General features: G+C 41.7%; 1 protein-coding gene across 3 annotated transcripts in view; it reads left to right on the forward strand.

The window, feature by feature from the left end:
* Positions 1 to 3,650: 3,650 nt before the first annotated feature.
* znf462 (zinc finger protein 462) overlaps positions 3,651 to 20,293 on the forward strand; it is a 60,349-nt gene continuing 43,706 nt past the window's right edge. Inside the window, exons 1-2 of one of the 3 annotated variants that reach the window (XM_051938161.1) lie at positions 12,709 to 13,647; positions 13,745 to 13,867. The gene's annotated coding sequence lies outside the window, so the exon portion shown is untranslated. Of the gene's footprint in view, positions 4,010 to 12,708; positions 13,868 to 20,293 lie in introns of those variants that run through there. The other 2 variants (XM_022203905.2, XM_051938160.1) reach the window with 2 other exon arrangements.

Consider the following 20,293-nt stretch of genomic DNA (forward strand, 5'->3'; position numbering starts at 1 on the left):
ACAGGGACCATATAGCAACACAAGGACAAACACATGTAAACACATCTAGTCAACTTAGGGCCTCAAATTCACTTCATTTGCATCTTCCAACTGCCAAAAGAAACTCGAACACTCAAATAAAAGTCATGTGAACACAAGAAGAGCAGCAACGTCTGGCAATCTTCAAAAGATGAAGACATCTCTGAAACTTTCCTGACCATTTAAAAGGTTTAACTAAATGAAATAGTAATTGAAACATTAATAATTCATCACCGTTTCTCCATTTAGGCACATGCCATGGCAATTTGCTGGATGTTACATCTCTGTCTGAAATTACTTGCAGGCAGTACTCTATGGTTTTACATCTCTTTTATGAACATTGTTATTCTTGTGTTTTGTAGTTTAAATGATCTATCAAAGCTGCAATGAAGTTTCTGAAGATGTTATTTTGGGAAGAAGCAGGGAAAAACAATATGTGTTGCTAATTATTTCATCATAATCTCATAGAAGAATGTATTTAGATTAAGATGTCAAAATCTGCCCAACTTTTGTAAAATTATGTCATCGTCTACTTAATTATATAAAAGCCATGTCAGAACTGAACCGGCACAAATAGTTCAAGTGCATATTTGTGTGTTTGTTGTGTATGTGTGCTGCTGTCTGCGTTTTGAGAGGGAGGAAAATGAGAGAATTTTTAAAATGCAGCATGATCAGACTTTTAGTTGAAGACAGTTGTCTGTGAAAACTTCCACTATCGCAGCAGCAATCACTTTATCTCCTTGGATCTCCTCTGTCGTCTCTCCACGGGCTCACAGATCAAACCTCTGCTAATGTTTGCTGACCCATACAGGACTCCACTGTGTCTCAATTCCAATCCTGGGATTTTTTCAAAGGGGCGCTTTTCAGCACTTAGCCACTCAAATGGCATTGAGTTAATATTATTTATTAGCAAAAATCTTAAGAAATAATCAACTTAAGATGCTTGGTAATGAGATTTTTCCATGGAATTGGTGGCACATTAATATTAATGTATCTAAAAAGTCATTGGTTGCCTTCTAAATCTGTCCAGCACCCCGTCTTCTCCAGCTCTCCCACCGCTCAGACCATCTGAATCCCTGTTGACGGGTCTGTTTTTAGCTTGTGCCGGTTGGAGGCCTGGCACGGTGTGAGGGGGGAGGCCGGACCAGTGGGGATGTCCTGGTGCAGTCTGTCCTGCACTGTACGCTGGACTCCTGGCCATCCCATATTAATCAGATTTGCCGCAGCAGCCATATGTCCAAGCAGCATGATAAACCCCGGCTGGTACCTGGCACCCACGGGACGCACTGTCAACACAGTGAGTGTGTGTGTGCGTGTCTGCACGGATGTGTGCGTTTCACACGTCGTTCCTCCGGAGGCATTCCTTCAAAGATGTGTTGAGACATCAAAATGTTTGGCGTAAATATCTTAGGTATCTTTTTGGGGTTTTACATTAATCTTCAGGATGCTCTGAGTAAAAAAGAAAGAAAGAAAGAAAAACTGCAGGGCATCAGAGGTAACCCTGACAGAGGAGGAAGTCATTTTTGGGCCAAGTGATCATTTGCCACAGAGTTTGGGAAATACATGGGGATACGTACGTCACTGCAACAGGAGAACTGGCACTATGGAAGTGCATTAACAAAGGCTCATTCCTGTTTCCATCTGTCACCTTATGCTTAACGGTGCATTATATATTTTAAATTCTCACATGATTCAGCTCCCGGGATGTCAGATTTTATTCACCGTTTGTATAGCACTCTTTCACAGCATTGTGGAGACTCTGCTGGAGTATCAGCGCCGCTTGATGATATGGAGAGCAGGTTGGAAATACAAAGAGTGACTGAATATAATTTCCTATCTCAAGCTTTCTATTAATTTCCACCAAAAAAAAATAAAATGAATTCCACAATCCATAATTCATAGCTGAACCTCGCAAGAGGCAACATCAACACTTGTCAAACATGATTAACTACGTCTGTATCTTACACAAATTTAATTCCTCTCTGTGTCTCTGCCTGCAAATCAGACGGCAATCACTGGCGAGCCGCTCATAAGATTTGTGGCAGAAGGCTTTCATGTGTTTGAATGTCACAAGCAGAAGAATTTTAAAAAGTAAAGTTTCTGGGATGCAAACTACTTTAAAGCACTCACTGCAGTTCAACTCTTTGTTTGCAGAGTCAGGGCAGATGTCGTTATTGCCATCTACTGTCAGCAAAAGACAAGAAGAGAAAAAAACACTGCTACTCATTCACAACGGTGAACATCCTGCAGTGTGAGTATGAGAAAGTCGGCAACATACAATATTAATAAGTGTTTTGTCATGATTTATTTACCATAAATAAGCAAGACTAAAATGTTACAATGAAGCTCTATATAATGCATGAAGAACGGTGGACAGCTAAGAATCAAGCCGTCCTACTAGCGGATAGTCCAAACATCTTATATTTTTTCTGCTGTATGACACCAACAACACCGGGTGATAAACATCTCCATCTCCAGCATCAAGAAGAACAAGGAGTCCTGCAACAGATGGCGTTACCCCCTACATGTCCCAATCTGCCCCCCAGGGCAACAACATGGAGTCAGTCTGGGATTACATGAGGAGACAGAAGCTGCAGAGATAACCTAAATCCACGAGCGAAGTGTGGCAACATCTCCAAGATGCTCGAAGGGCCGCATTAGAGGCAGAGATGCTACACCAAACACTGAGTTTTAAGCTCATGTCACTTGGTATGAAGTTCATTGATGCGAGTTTTGAAAGCAGCCTCAGTTCGAAACATTTTGTCCACAATTTTTGCACCATGCTGTTACTGCAGAAATAAAAACATCAGTTTAGGAGATTTATATTCATATGTTAAGCCTTTAGATGGAGCATGTGAGGAGAAATTCCCACTAAAGTCTACATTTCTCATGAAATTCTCACATCAAAAATAAATGTGCAGTGATATGACACGAAGAATCTTAAATTCTTCTCAACAAAAGGTCTCAAATGACATTACAGTTGCTCAGCCATGCAAGGTAGCCTCTTCTCCTCACTACCCACCCACCTTATGTGTGCCCCCTTCTTACCGCTCTACCCCCACCCACCCATCCATCCTTTACACTGACATACATCTGAGCAGGACCCTGCTGCACCTTTTGTCTTGGGCTGCCTCTTTGTTAGCAGCTGCTGGACAGAGGAGCAGCAGCCTGCAGCACGTCTACAGTGGGATGACAGCAGCACATCGTTTTGTTGTTTTCTGAGGGACAAAATGAAGTGAAGATGCTTGGATTGTTTATTTTTGTGTGAAATGATCATTCGGTGGCGCTTTTATTTGAATAAAGATGATAAACCAGGAAGGAGCAGGGATTGGGTGTTTTATTATAGAAAGTGCAAAAATGATCTGATGATTAAAATCTATATTTAGATATATATATATTATTATGATAAGCATTTTTAATGTGTGCAACATCATGATGCGTTTTCATTGTGCACAGTAAAATCTATTTATGCATGTATTTATATATGTAAGTATCTATGTGGTTGTGTGTCTGTCTGGTTGAGGTAGGAAGCAGCATCACCAGCACCAAAGTGAACTGCAGATAACCTCATGACGTGGCATAGACATAGTATTCATGCCTATATAAAATTCACGGCGGCCGCATGTATCTGGTGGTGGTCTGAGCCGCTGATAAGGCTTTGCACACTATCTGCCTTCAGTCTAGATGAAGGATGAGCTTCTCAGCCATAGACGTTGTCCATCCTGCTGATGCTCCCTCGTCTCATCGTAAACTCTTGTGCACCCTCTGGTGCTTGCTAGTCTCCCAAACTTCTTTGTGTAGCCTGCTTTGCAGATTGTCTTCCTTGTCTGTGTGGTTGCTCATTATTCAGAGACAGACGGATCTCAGGTCATCTGCAGCTGCAGCAAAGGAGAAGCAGGAAAGATGGCGATCATCCATTAGACCGACCGGGCGCACGCATGAAATACGAGGACAACTTTTGGGAGGATCGCTTCAGGAGAAGATTGTACCAGTGAGTTTTTCCCCACTGCTTCTCGCACTATATTTCCAGTTTCGTCAAGGTTTTCGGCTGGGCTTTCAAGGTCTGCGAGAACGTCGCTATGGTAGATCATGGGATATAATGTGGAGAGCGCCTCGTGAATGACCTGGAAAGAGCGGATCTCCCCCCACCGTTTCTCCTTTTAGTCCAGTTTGGTCCAGACGACTCGGTTGGAGAGAAAGTCGGGGTTTTTTTTCTAAATGTGTGTGTGTGTGGTCGGGTGGGCGCTCCGGCTGGCACCCAATGCAGCCAAAGTCAAGTGGGTCTTCTCGCTTCCCATTTAATATCCTAACCAACCGCTTCCTCGCTATGTCGCCTTTCGGTTTGTTGTCAAAGTGACACAAGGAAATGGACGCGACGGTAGCGAAAGACGCTTCGGCGGCGTGTTTTCGGCCGCCGAGTGGCTTCTGTTGTGCTGACATGTCTGGTCAGAGGGGATCGGTGGCCCCGGCGGTGCGTCCCCTCTCCGGCCGTGCGTGTTGCTGCGCGTTAGCTTCATGGAGAAGCCATTGCACGGATTGCTCTGCTCCTCTTCCCAAGCAGCCTCCATTAGCGACACCGTGGAGCTGGCATAGCCGCTGGTCCAGTCACACACACTCTCCATGTCCAGTGTGAGGAGGCTGCTTCCCCTCCCCTGCTCCTCTCACATTTTTTCCCCTCTGTGTGTGTGTTCAAAAAGAAACCTTATCTGGTGGCGATTTGTCTCCACAGTTGTTGGAGCTAAATAATGTAGATGGTCGTGAAATGAATGCAGAGAAAGCGCAGTTGTGGTTTCATGTGGATGTCTAAAATCTTCTGCTTTTTTTTGTTCTTGGTGCTACCTTTGTAACCCGCTTGGACAGTGTGTGTGTGTGTCTCTTTGGGTGCATATTTGGCTGTCACTGCTCTCCAGTCAGGTATGTCATACTAGTGAGGGCTTCACCATAAAATGGAGGAAGGCAGATGAGTCTCCAAGGAGAGCCCTGGAGTCAGACAGGCAGGATCCCTCACGCCAGAACAAAGGTTGTGTTCAAAAAAAAAAAAGATCGGCCACCTCCTCCTTCTCATTCTTCCTCCTATTCCTCTCCTTCCTCCTCTTCTTGCATTTTTTTTTCTCCTGCTCTGGGAGGAAGTTTAGTGTTGCCAGAGGAAGCAGAAGAAGTCTGCAAAAGTCAGCTTAGATCCTTTTAGTGGTGCTTTCAAGGTTACCTTGTGTTTTAACTCCATGAACTTGCAGCTTTCATTTTGTAGGATCTGGAAACACATGAACAACTTGTTCTTGTTTGTAGAATAAATAGGTTTGTGATGTCTGGATGGATGAGATGGGGATCTTAATGCTGAATAATGCAGTGTTTTTGCCCATGTAGGTAGTTAATGTTCAACAAAGTGGTGTCAACACACACACTGTCTGCTGTTTGAGCGTGACGGTGAAGTAATGGCTGCTGCAGGTTAAAGGAAGTTCTCAAGATGATGCAGTCTTTTTGGGTTTCTGCTCAAATTAAGGCTCAGATTCTGTTATTTCCAAACTAAAAGACTTTCTTCCTTATGGACTGTTATTTCCACATGGAATAGCAGACTCCTGTGTGGACTTGGCAGCACATGTGAGCATGTTAGTGCAAGATTATGCTTATTTATATGGTGCTTTTTGAGTTCCTTAAAAGTTATTTGCATGGTCAGGCTCGGCTGGTGGTCATTTATTAACAGACTCTTCTGCTGTAATGCATTCGGCGTCCACTGCACAGCCTTAGGTGACTTTTCACACGTTATATCCTAAAGGTGTCTGCTGACCAGCCTGTCAGGAAAGTGAAGGAGGTGCATTTGCACGCTGTAGTGTGTTTTTTTTGAGTCACTGTGTGTGTGTGTGTGAGGAAGAGAGTGTGGTTGTGCTACGCTCTGCAGTTCCCCTGGCCACTGTGTGAAATCTTGCTGACAAGGAGACTGTGAGCTTGACACACTGTGCTGCGACAATGCTGGGGCTGAGAAGAGCAATCAAAATGGTGGCGATGCTCCTTCTCCCCGGTGTGGCAGGGCAAACAGGTTCTCAAGGAGGAGCAGACAGAGGACGGTCGGGCAGGAATCTGCTGCGGTTGACACATTCGCGTTGCAGTGGATTCAGTCTGCTGGATGTTCTGCAAATGAGCTCAGTGATTTAGACCTGGAAGTGATGGTGGTGTTTTATTCCCCCCCACACAGGTTGTTTCTGTGATGCTCGCTTTTTGTTGCAACTTTTGCAAGTCTTCTTGAGAGACTCGCTCATTGGTAGCAGGTAATCTGCAGGCATCTGCTGAGGGGCCCCAAACTCTCAGAGGCCCCTGAAGTCCCTCAGGTTCTCCGTGTGCTCATTTCTTTGTTGATACATGACACATCTGTGCAGTAATATGCATCGTTGTTGGACACTTTGCTGCATTTTTACACAGTTTTGAGGCATCGTGTCTCAACTGTGAAGCTGATCAGTCAATTGTTTGATCACTAGAAAATTAATTGGAAACCATTGTTTGAACTGATAATTGGTAATAATTGACTATTTTGCCATATAGCATGCTGCTCGTCTTGGATTTTAGATGTATCACCTTAAACTGTAGGTAATTGAGTGATTCGCTTCATTGATTGATTGAAAATATAATCTTTGGAGTATAATATCACTGAACGTTACTGTCCAGTGCATCCCTACCAAATTCCATTTGACAGTCTCGGTATTTTAGTTAATACTCTGCTACATGGTGCAGATTTTGCAGTGGTTTAATGGATTAAAAGTAAATTATCTGACACACAGCAAATACATGGCTGCACACCGCTCAGAGGGATCCATTTTTTGGAATCCTGGTCATGCTTCATCTACACACATTCTCCATTTAAACAGCAATAAATTATTCAACATACCTTGGAAGATACTGCAGGACACTCCAGTATTGACATTTAACAGCAAAACTTCAGTTTTTATATTCATCCTGATGGTTTAATTTTATGTCCCATATCTGTGAGCACCTAAATATTTGCCTCCATCCAAATGGTTGAATTTTACTCTTGTGCAAAGTATTTAACGCTCATTGTTGCTGCGGTTCAGCTTTAAGGTGACACGGCAGAACTGAACTATGGCAGATAGGGGGGAAAAAATTACATAACTGGATTTTTGCAAGGTATTTCAGGATTACGCTGAAAAAGCTTGACAGAGAGGACAGAGGATCAAACAAGGGAGACTTGTGTGATGGTTTGAACGCTTGAAGGAAGTGGTCGTGGAGCTCATCACTCACCCTCTTTCTGTGTCTCATGCTCACACAAGAAACCACACACACACACTCATACAAGCGCTCTCTCCTTCCCTCCCTCCATCCCTCTCATTCACTCACTCACGTTGGGTGATGCACTTCTCCATTCTTCTGTACCTGGGGCAGTGGAGAAGGCTGGGGAGGCACACAAAAGCAAATTGAAATGCTCCAGTGAGTGCTTTCTTGACATGATGCATGGCTCATGAGATGCAGTCTGGCCCTGCTACTACACTTGCAAGTGCGCTGTAACATGCAGGCCCCAGATCCTGAGCAAAAAAAAAAAAGAACTCACTAGTTTCTCTTGCATTACATCAACCTTTCTTGCTCCATAAACATGTTTATTTCTTCATTTGGACTGCTCTCACAGTATTTAATGCTGTGTAACTATAGTTGATATAAGAGTATTTGTGAAACTGAAAAGCCACATCAGGTCAGGGTTTATGTGGAACAAGGAAGTGGCTTGGTAGAGGTGTCATTCCAGTTTCTGTTGTCAGTTGCCACGTTACACTGCTGAAAAACTGGTTCCTCCTCTCTGCTTTCCACCAGAACATCAACAGTTCAATGTTGCCTTTCCCTTCTTGGGAAAAAAAAAGGCTTGTAGCTCAGGGAAGCTCACAGTTGTGTCTCATTTATCTGTATTTGCTGGTCCTTTCAGCATGTAGGGGACTATAACTGTAGAAACTGAAGGTATAAAGTGGCCGTACCGATGACAGTGTGTCCAGTGAGGTAAATTAAGACGTCTACACGGCGTTCTCAGGTTTCCAGGCTGAATTCAGGATTTATGTTCTTCTCCAGTAAGACACAGTGAACCAACTCTGTCAGCCTCAAGCTGCCTGTAGTGGAAAAAATCCTGAATTCTTTGGAGACGCCCGTTCCTTGGGCAGTGTGGTGCCACTGGACAAGGCCTTCATTGAGCAGGAACAGGAGTGGTCTTGTAGAAGGGATCCACACTGGCTCGGCCTCCGAAGCAACAGAGCTGTCCAAGGACGATTAAATATTTAAGAGCTTGGAAAGGAGGTCTCAGTGGTAAGTTAATATTGATGGGTCTCTCATCTTTCCCTTCTCAAACTTGTTGAGCCGCCTCAAGAGGTTGGTTTGGTGGACATGGTGAGGAACCTCGCTTCTTCTCCTTTTAAATAAGTTTAGCCTTTAAAGAGATGGCCACTGCTTGAGTTTCCTCTCTAACATTTTTATTTAATTTTTTTTTTTTACGAGGAAACCAGACTGAGTTTGGATTTTCTTTTTTTACCGCTTCCTGTGTCCTCTTATGGTCACTCTGAAATGCCCCATCCTGACTGTAACCTCACCCACTCCCTGTAACAGTAGTAACTGCCATGTCAGGCTTACCAGGAAGTCAGCATTGCAGTGTTTTCTGGCAGATGTCCACTGAGCACCACTTACAAGAAACCCTTCAGTGGATCTCGTCGTGTTTTAATGTAATCCTTTTTTTTAATCAGTATCTTTTGGTGAATTGGGAGAATTAGATACGTCTGAAAGCATTTTGGTGAAGAGCAGAAAAACTGGGGGAAAACTAAGGCTTTAGACTTTTAATTGAGATGTGATAAGAACCTTCAGTGGAGGGTGGTTTTGCTGACAGTGAGTAAGAAAGCATATCATAGTTACATCATAAAAATAATACACTCAATTACTGGATCATTAGTGGCCTTTTTGGTGATGTTTGGTACCTCGAGAGATGACCTTCGGTTGTGTAGTCTGTCTATAGTTAATTGAACGTGTTTTCTGAGATAATACAGAATTTATTTGAGACGGCAGCAGATTGATTTACGTCAGGAAATGGTTTCCTAGGAGAGATGGACTACAAGGTTGCGTGGAATGTAAGGTTTCCTGGAGTAATTGTCCTTGTGGAAAAACACTTCCTGGTTTCACTCCAAGATCTGTCCTTGGACATCCTTCACTTGCCCGACTCTTCAGCGGTGTTTATTTAGCCCATGAACCCAGTGTGCTTCAGTTTTGGGAGATCTGACTCAGGGATATTATCAGTCTCATATGTCTGACTGTGAATATGCGCGGTTTAGATGTATGTGTTGTGTGTGTGTGTGTGTGGAGAAGCTAACGTTTGTGTTTTTTTTATGCTGTAGCCTACTTGTGTATACTACTTAATGGAATTCTTTTTCGCAGAATTCTTCTCTTTAAACTCAAGGGAAGAAACCTCTTGAGAAAACCAAATATATCTACCTATTCCTTCTCATATAAATTTGCAAAAATAATCACGCCTGAGGCTATTAATTAAATTGTGCACTTAATCATTTTTGGATGGAATATTTAATCATGTTGCTGAGGGTTGCCCCAAGTTTTTATCTTTGATGCTTTTCAGTGCAGCAAAAAAATGTCTCTCATAGAAGCACTAAACATGATTAGAACATGTTGGGTCACCTATATTTGATATCTTCCTGAAGTTCTCTCCATCCAGGTGATTGAAAGCTCCACATTTAGCGGCACGGTGCTCAGATGTAGGACATTGTCTGTAGCTCGTGAAGAGCAGCGACGCCTCGCTCATAGGTGGACATCTTTACAGTGAGCAAAACCACACATCTCACTTCTGCTTTTCTGCCGACTGCCATGACAGTCTGCAGAGGAACCGACAGGAGAGGAAGCTGCTCGCTCAGGTCTGTGCTCTTAAAGTTAAACATTTCCATCTGTGTAACAAGATAGCAGAGCGAGCAGAGGCTGCTCCACTCAGCTGAGCAGGACAGTCAAAGACCTTGAGGAGCACAAAATGGTGGATGGCCATGCCACTGATACTCCAGCGTGATTGGCTGTGTCTCCTTGGCCACTGTGGGGCTGGCTGTGTGAAATGGAGTCCTCTGTGTGGAGCGTTGGCCCAGCCTCAGCTCTGATGCAGAAGATAATTCTGTCAGCCCCGAGAGAGAGAGACGAGTGAGCAGCCAAGTGAGGTGACTCTACTAAAAGAAGAAGACTGAGCAGTAGACTTTCAGAGAACTCGAGCCATGCTTCTTGTCTGTCTGGGGTTCCTGATTTAAGTCATTAGATGTTTTTTGCATTAAACAGACATGCAGTAGCTGGAAAAATGGCGAAGAGGTTAAGTTTTGGTTTTCTTAGCAGGAATGAGGAGAGTGACTATGTAAGAGTATTCATTATCTAACCTTCACACCCAGCAGGCTCTAGCAGAGGGATTTACCAGCCCCCTGTTTTGTTGCTTTGTGAAAATTTCAGCCTTGAAGGTCACATAAATATCTCTGTGGATCATGATTAAAACGCAAATGCAGGAGATGCAAAAGACCGTCAGCGCTACATTTTGAACGGACTAGTGTTTAGTTTTTTTGGTGTAGTGAGCTTTCACCATGACAACCTGAAGACGGTAGCCTCATGGAAGATGCTTGTCTCCCTTCTAATCTGCTTGGTCATTATCGTCTGTGCAAAAGAGGCCAAATGTTGCTACTGAGTGCTGTGTGTTGCAGCCGTCCCCCTTTTCACAACGAACAATCTGAGCCCTTTGCTAAGCACAAAGACTACCCTTGGAGCAAGGTTACTTGTACCATGATGGCCAGCTTCTTTCTTTCTCTCTTTTTTTTTTGTCAGTGGAGCTTTAGAGAGAAACATGGAATTAGCGAGTTGGATGTCTTTGATTGGGAGAGAGGAAATGTCTTGGTTTGCAAAAGAAAGACCATAAAGAGGAGAGCGAGCGTGCTGTTATCAAGCATTAAAGGCCGTCTGACTGGGTGGGTGATGTCAGGTAACCATCTGTCAGAGAGAGACAGGCTGACACATGCGCTGTCTGACCTTGCAGTATGGATGACCCAGACATAAAATAGAAAATTATCATCTCTTCGTGGGATTAGCACAGTATTACAGCTCGGAAACAACAGAAGGCGTTTGTATCTCCACCTTCTCTCTGTGTTTTTAATGCAAACTCTTGCTTGAAGGCCTCAGTCGGCAGAATGGTTTGAGGTCCAAAGATCAACTTTCTACAATCATCCAGGCTCTGCTTGTTGTCCTTTATTACTGAGGTGACACATGTTCCTCTTGTGCAATGCATTAACAACGGTGGTAAATCAGATATCCCTCGCATATTATTCCAAAGTAAATCCGTTTAAGAGCAGCAGCATTGTGTAAACATTCATTCAGTGACACCGGAAAAAATAATTAAGTTCTGCATCTGCTACATTTTGTGCTATTAAACCTGCATTCAGTCAACTTAATAGGATGGTGGTAAGCCTACACGATCTTCTCCTTTACCCAGAATCCTTTTGGGTGAGCCTGAGCCCGCTGCGTCGAGTTGTTTCTTTTTTACGCCCTCCGAATGTGACACTAGTGAAGGTCAGGCTGCAGACAGATCAGCAAAGCTCACTGGATTGCAGTGTCTGAAAGGCTCTGCACCTGTATTTACCAGCCCTCAGAGACAAACGGGGATTACTGAGCTGGTTTTCCGAATGTTCACAAAAATCCTGACTTTCTTTTAAATTCATTCAGTTAGAGTAAACTGGTCGGGAAAGTTCAACAATAAAGGTGACTGTTTGTCTGTGATGTGAATGAGAAAGCACTTCTGTAGTGTGAGTGTTGATATATCTCTTTAATTCAGAATTGTAATTATGTTAAGATTCAGTTAAATCATACATTGGATGCATTGCAAATCATGAAGTGATCCAATTTAGTTAAAACTGATTTCAATTAGATCGAGTGAAACTTGATCTCCAAATGTCAAAGTGAACAGTAATGAGCTCGGACAGCAGCGAGTCAACAGAACATCTTTAAGATGTTACTGCTGAATGTTTCAGATTAAGAACAGATATTAAAAAAAAAAAATCAGATTTAAGCCCCTTCAAATTTTTTCAGAGACATAGTGAAGACAGACGTAAAGGAAGGAATTACGGCAGCATTAGGACCATATCTAGATCAGGTCATCTTCCTATGATGGATGGTCATATAAAGAGGAAGCTCCAAAGGAAAAACTACCAAGAGGCCAACAGCAAGCTGCTAAAAATAACTGAAGGCCTGAGTCTGTCCACAGCATTCACTGAGCAGGAGTTTTATGTGCTCTGCACACTTCTGAGCCCTCTTCAGGGTGACTGTATAAAGACCTCTTCTCGCCAAAAGGCACATCTTTATTTTGCAAGCATGTGGTTAATTCCCATGACAGGAAATGGAACTTGTGGTCTGATGAAATCAAGGTAGAATGTTTTGATCTTTCTTCCCAAATATAGAGGAATAATGGGACAGCTGCAGTGCTGTTGGGTAGATGGAAGAAAACTGTTCCAGAACATCGAAACAAATATGTTGAAAATTAATGTAATATTGGATTGTGACTTCAAAGCAGCATCATAAATCCAGATTTCCAGAGTTCAGAAACTACTTCAGGTGCTTCTGCTGCATATTTGAACCGGAGAATACATCAATCTGCTGACATTTTATCAACCTAATAATTATAAAATAATAATAATTTTATTTGACCATGAAACAATTGCAGGACGATGGTAAATGCTTGAATGTACCTTAACTGTAACACAAACGAACTGACTGTAAAGGCAGAGAGCGGTCACAGTCTACGTTTTGCTAACATGAGCCACAATGAGCTGCAGGTCAAATCAGACCAAGTGAGGCTGCAGCAGCTAAGACCAGCGAGTGTTCTGAGTTAAATCAGGATTTGTTTGCAGCTTAGAAATTTATCTTTTGGTGAGTAAGAGGAAGAGTGTGCTGTTTTTCAGTTTCAGAATTCACACAGACTTGCATGATATCAGATGGATTCCTGATGAAGGCGTGTTAGAAGAATGTGTCTAGTCAAGGCCGTGTTAGCTGGTTAATGGTTGACCTACTTTTTTGAATGCCATATGCCTCCTAAAACAGATTTGTCATCAGATTAACGCCAGCATTTTTAGTCAGGTGGCTGATGGTATTTTATGACAATGTTGATGATTTTAGTCACTCTGAAAGACATTTTGGACATCTGGGCTATTCACAGTAGGTTGGTTTACCATAAGCATGGTGTGGCCTTAGCATTGCTGTGATTAGGATTCAGATGTGTAACTGCATACCTTGTGGTCTAGCTTTAAATATGAGTAATAATGCTGCTCAACTCGACATTTTTATTCAAGAGGCAGTAATGACCTCAGAACAATACCTGGGAATTTAATTATCCTCAGAATTGTGAAGAATAATTCATTCAAAACAAAAGATTTAAAGTTAAAATGTATGCCAACACTCTGCAGGGAGATGGGTGACGGCATTTCTGATGTGTTTCCAGCTCTATTCTGCTCTTTTCTGCTGCATTATCATCCCTTTCATTCAATTCCAGTAGATGTCTGATGAATGTTATGACAAAATGTTCATACTGAACATTATTGATTTCTCGCATCTCCTGTGAAAAGGCCCGGTTCATTGATCGGCCAGGTGGGATCGATGTTTCATCTCTGTGTATTCAGACTTCCTCAAATGAGCAGCATCATGTGATCACATCATTTACGGAAGCTCTGTGCTCTGATCGCAGACGGTGAGGAATGAGGTCAGCGTCCAGTGAACTGCTCTTATCACCGAAGAGCTGAAACACTGAAAATGAGACAGATGTGCTCATTGGAGAAGCAGCAACAAGACTAATATCTACCAGATCCAGGTAGTTCTGTTACTTTGGTTTTATATTACATGAGTGTAAGATAATGAGGTCGTTGTGATGGTCTGCTCTGGTATAGTTAAACTAAGCCATGCATGTTTGGGTTTATACTAGTACAGGGCTCCTACTTTTGGGTGTTATTTGTGTGTTGTGTTCAGGTACTCAGTGCAGTGCCAATATTTGAAGTGTCTTGGTTGTTTGATTTCTCATCTATCATATAATGTTATTTTGAAGTAATTCTCCAGCACGACAACAATCCCAAACATGCAGCCAGACTCACAAAGAACTATCTTCTGCATCAAGATGAACAAGTAGTCCTGCACCAGATGGTATGCTGCACGCCCACCCCATCCCACCCTCCCCCCACTCCCTCCCACCCTCCCCCCACTCCCTCCAGAGTCCAGATCTCAACAACATGGAGTCAGTCTGGGATTATATAAAGAGGCAGAAGCATCTGAGATGGCCTCAATATGTGGAGGAATTGTAGAGGTTCTCCAAGATGTTTAGAACAACCAGCCTGCTGAAAAAAGGGGCTGTTGCAAAGGCAAAGGGCAATATTGATTTGTGTGATTTCAGTACTTGTATAAAGTAATTTGATAAATTCAATATAATATATATGATTAAAATTACATGCATTATTATATTGTTATATTTCAATCCCTGTTGTCTAATGCTGAAACTGTTAAATTGTGAACCGGTCAGTCAGTTGTCTGAAGCAGTGCTAGTATCTGTTGTGCTTCAACACATTTTGAACTAAATACTCATGACAGCATGCTACAATGCTAACGTGTTGAAAGTGACAATGCTGATCTTGAGCAGATATAATGCTAAATTTGCTCTCCAACTTATCAGCGCATGGTAACTTTTGCTAATTTGTGCTGAAAACTACTTCCAGCTGAGGCTCATGGGAATGTCATTGAATTAGCAGGATTTTGTCATAAACCAAAACATTGGACTTAAAGTATTAGATTTAAAGTCAGGAGATCACTAAACCACCACAGTGAGGAATAATGTCATGCCAATCATTGTGCTATTTCACTCAAAGTTATAAAAGTGAACATTATCGTGGCTCCAGATGGAAAATCAAGTAATCCAAAGTTATTCTGAGTATCCCTTTGTACTATCAAAGGAAATTCATGGGTCTTATTCCCTTCATTTCATAAATTAAAGGTTGCCAGATAAAGAAATCAAATTTACTGATTTAAATTAACCGGATGGGTTGGGTTGACATAATAATGTTGGAAATTGCATAAGCTTAATATTGTGTGTAATTTAACTTCAGATGTCTGCTTTTGTTGATTTTAACTAAATTCGAGTTGAGGTAAATTAATGAAAATGGCACGATAACTTGATTTTTATTTCACCTTGAATTTAGTCCCATCCTCAATATGAGATGATTAAGACTGGTAAATTAAAATACCTCTGATTGTAGACGACAAGCTAATTCCTCAAATTTAGAGTTGTTTACTGGATGAACATAAGGTTATTAGAAGTTGCCAGAACTTGAGCTTGAGCCTAAATATTATGTTTTAAAGGGTGGTCAACATGGACCTCCACCCGATTTCATGACAACCTCTACAGTAGTTGTACAGATACTTCTGTCTGGACCTATGGTGTGGACTGAATGAGACCGTAATGTTTTAAGTGCAAGGGGACATAACAGCCATATGAAAAATTACAATTGATCTCATTCCTGTAAAAAGACTAAATCAGTCTGAGTGATACACAGCAGCTACACTCCCCTGCAAAAGTACTGGAACAGTGAGGCCAATTCCTCTATTTTTGCTGTAGACTAAAAACATTTGAGTTTGACATCAAGCAATGAATATGAGACAAGAGAGCAGCATTTCAGCTTTTATTTCTTTGTATGTACATCTGGATCTGGGAACAAGCAATTGTGAAGCTGAGAGAAGATGGAAAATCAATCAGAGCCTTTGCACAAACATTGGCCATAGCCAGTCCAACCATTTGGAATGTCCTGAAGAAGAAAGAAACCACTGGTGTACTCGGTAACAGACGTGGAACTGGTAGACCAAGGAAAACGGCAGCAGAAACAGAAACGTGAGAGCTGTAAAGAAAGACCCTAAAACAACTGTTAGTGACATCAGCAACAACCTCCAGAGGGCAGGAGTGAAGGTATCACGATCTACTGTTCACAGATGGCTCCATGAACAAAGGCACTGAAACTAAACCAGAAGATGCAAACCACTCATTAGCAAGAAGAACAGGAAGACCAGGCTGGAATTTGCCAAAAAGTACAGAAATGAGCCTCAAAGATTCTGGGACAAAGTTTTACCTTTACCAAAGTGATGGAAAGGCCCAAGTTTGGAGAAAGACTGCTCATAATCCCAAACATATAAGCTCATCTGTGATACACAGTGGAGGTAATGACTTCAGTGGCTTCTTCTGGGACGAGCCCATTACTCCTCATTGATGATGGCAGAAGTCTACAGAAACATTTTTTCTGCCAATTTAAAGAAAGGTGCAAGATAATGATCCAAAACACACTGCCAAAACAACAAAGGAGTTCATCAGGGAAGTGGAAGGTTTTAAACTGACCAAGTCAATCTCTGGACTCAAACCCTATAAATCTACATTTTACCTGCTAAAGATCAGGCTGAAGGGAGCAACCCCCCAAAACAAACAACACCTGAAAGAGGCTACGGTGAAAGCCTGGAAAAGCATCGCAAAAGTTTGGTGATGTCAGTGGCTCACAGGCTTGATGCAGTTATTGCAACTAAATATTAAGTCTTATTCACTCTATTCTATTTTAAGTTTATCTCTTCCAATGCTTTTGCTCACCTAAAGATTTCGTATTCGGTGACAAATAATGCTATCTTCTAAGTTGTGTATCAGATCCAGATGTACATAGGAAGAAATAAAAGCTGAAATGTTGACCTCTTGTCTCAGATTCGTATTTTGATGTAAAACCCAAATGTTTTCACTCTACAGCAAAAATAAAGGTAATTTTACTTTTGGAGGGGGGTGTACTTATCTCTACTTTACATGCTTCATAATGCAACATGATCCTACCATGCCGTGCTGGAGTTGTATCTGTTAATATGATATTCTTCTGTGTAGCGATGAGACACAGTTTTGGAATATGAAGGTCAGCCAGGTCGGACCATCCTTTCTGTTTTGAACCAGTGTTGTTATCTGCTACAACGGGACAGATAAAAGCCGAACTGTGAGCCAGCAAAGGTGTAAGCCGCACGCAGGCCAAAGAATCGCTACAAACCAGACGCTGTGTTTTTGGCTGGTTGCATTTCAGGATAGCATTCCTAATCTGCACCAAAATAACTCCCAAAGCATGTAGAAAGAAATTCTTGGTGATCCTTTTCAGGGAATAACGCTCTGCGACATATTGAGGCCCCGTGGCTTTAATGTGTGTTCTGAGACGTTCAGGTGAGGCTAAGCCATGGAAAAACCCAAGACAAGTTGACAGTGGAAGCCCGCGCTGTACGTATTTGAGGTTCTGATGCTTCTCAGCAACTGTGTGGGTTTGTGTGTGTAATCGTTCTCAAGCGACTGTTGTGTGTGCAGGGCAGAGAATCTAGACACATATGGGTGCATGTTAGCACACAGTAGAAACGTTAATTATGCTTCCTGGATACCCTTTGGCTGTGCTTACAGGGCCTGTAGCACGCTATGTCTGCTTAACATAAAAATGAAATTGTCAGAAATGCGTGGCCCCATTTCACTGTTAATATCACTGTATTTTATTTTTCTGTTATTATTTAAATTTGAACACTGACATACGATTATCACCCATGAGTTGATATAGTGAGCTGAATACATTTGTATATTCAGCAGTCACTCAATTTTAGCTCTGCTTTTGGTCTCCTCCAGGTCCTGAGGGAAATGTCTGACTCTCGAACTGCTAAATTCTCAACAATGTTCATCAGTTAGCTATTATCCTATATTTAAAATATAGTGTCACAGTAGAGAAGTGCCATAAAATCAGTGAATTATGTCACTAACATAATTAGACAGGAATATCTCTTGGGTTGTAGCACCGTGTCAGGTGATTTTTCAAAAGGTGTGTCGAGCACAGTGGACAGGTGAAATACAACATTTTTAGAGGATTTAGAACTTTGTTTTTGGCCGTATACAAATCAAAGCGGTTCCAAAATCCAATAGTGAATTCTTCAGTCACAGTTTTAAATGATAAATGAAGAATGTCTGGATGATTGTACATGTGCCATTGGCATGCTTGCAGCGCAGACAGTCACAAATTTTTGGATCCCTCGTGGACTTGGGTAGACGATGATATTTATGTCACATGTACCTTTGCTGACTCCTGCTGAAAGTGTTAAGGACTGAGTAAGGATGTGCTTATTTTTTTCTGGATTCAAGTTTTATTGTTAAAGATAAGAATGTGTTATATATGTACCTTCAAAAGTTGCATAATCTGGTGTTAAAGTTTGGGTCAGAGTTAGCATTAGCATTTGCGGCACCAGACACAGCTTGTACTCTTGTCACTTATTTAGTGGCACCAAGATTGCAGTTGGATGCATCTCCCTCATCCCACTCTTTTAAAGCATGTAGGAAAACTTATAATGGTCGCTACTGTGACATAAAACTCAAAAGCCTTTGGAAGGGCTCATTCTAAACTAATAAAAACCCAACAATTCACAGTTTCAGGCGATTTTACATCAATTAAAACATGATTATGCATCCTATGTTCCATTTCTGCCAATATATCAAATTAAATAAGATAAGATCAAAATTGTAACTGGTCATTGTTCTGTCATTTTTCAAGCAGAATTGCCACCATCTTGGCCGTCGTAAATGTAAATAACTACTTTCCTTAGCGATAGTAAACTGATTCTCTTTGGGTTTTGGATCAGTGGTCACATGAAAAAATAATCTTTTCGATGCCACCTCGGGGTATGGGGAACTATTATGTAGACAATTTCTGGAGCTATCAGATAAATCAATAGCTTTAGCCTGAAGTGGAATAAACTTTATACAGACATGTTGTTATGCTCAAGTAGCTGCTCCAAATGTTTACAGAAAATTTTTAGACAAACTGTAATTCATAAATTTGTTTATTAAGAACACTTAATAGTAGAGCTGTGATAAAAAGGAAAAGGAAGTCACCACAGATCAGGCTATTTTATGGGTTAAGGTTTAGTGAGTTTGCTGCCGCTGTAACAGAAATAGCGCGTTAAGATTTCCTACAGATGTGGAAGGAGTGACTCAGTTCGTCTGACCCTCTAGTCAGTGTCTGCTAATCTGAACTGTTTTGATGTTCCATCTGAGTAAGGAAGCCTGTTTTCAACCCTTTTTTGTTGTTATAATTCTGTCAAGTCCAGCCTCACACATTGTTCTCTTTGAAGAGATTTAGCACAATGTTCACCACTTGGGAATATTCTTGATTTTATGAGGGAGATCTGAAGCTTCCCAAAAATTTAAATATCATTTTCACATTGTTTTGGTGCATTTTACAGTTGAGAGCAGAAGTAGTTCTAAAAAGGCAAAATCCTTGTTGTAAAGTGTTGTATATAAAAGAATCTACTTCAGATACTTTTGATAAGCCAAAATAGTCTGATCACACCTCTTGAGTATGCGGTTGGGTCCTGCCAAAACAACTCCAAACCAACCGAGCCATGGACTGAGATCTGAAGGTGCCCTGTGGTATCTGGCACCAAGACGCTAGCAGCAGATCCTTTAAGTCCTGGAAGTTAGAGCTGCAGCAGATCAAACCTGTTCCAGCACCTCCCCCAACACCCGGAAACCAGTTCATGGTTTGTGCCTCCTCAGACCATTGTTGGTCAGTACTCAACCCTGCTGACTGGGAGCCCCTCAAAAGCCTTCATGTTTCAGAGGCACTCCGACCCAGCCATCTGGGCTCGTAACAAGTTGCTCACACATTTAGGTCTTTACACCTGCTTATTTCTGAAGTTCATTCATTTGCCATCTGAAATTTCTCAGAATCGGCTGTTTTGAGAAAATCAATATTTGTTTGCCTGTAAGTGGTTAGAATGTTTTGCCACATTGGCAAAGTTACGTATCAGTCAAGTGAATAGTCTGGTTTGAAGAATATCAGAAAATAGTGAGAGGTGGCTGTCGTCATTTTGGGGGAAAAAAAACGACCAAGAGACATCTTCATATTGTTTATCTAACTTGACCAACCGTGCGAAACGCAGAAATACTCAGCTCGCTATTGCGTAAGATTAAGTAAAGCGGCATATCTTCACAATGGATGAGCAGGCATTTTTGCATGAAAAATAGCTTAAATGGTTATTCAATTATCAAAATAGTTGCTGATTAGTTTCTATGTATCGGGTTCTTTTGGTCTAATTGGATTAAGTGCTTCAGGAGTACAATATATCTTCTGCTTTTCACCACCACATTAGGCACCAAATCAAGTTTGTCCACTTGAATATGGTTCATCATCATCAACCTGCCAAACTTCATTTAATA

This window comes from Acanthochromis polyacanthus, chromosome 18, assembly GCF_021347895.1.
Source record: "Acanthochromis polyacanthus isolate Apoly-LR-REF ecotype Palm Island chromosome 18, KAUST_Apoly_ChrSc, whole genome shotgun sequence".
NCBI lineage: Eukaryota > Metazoa > Chordata > Actinopteri > Pomacentridae > Acanthochromis > Acanthochromis polyacanthus.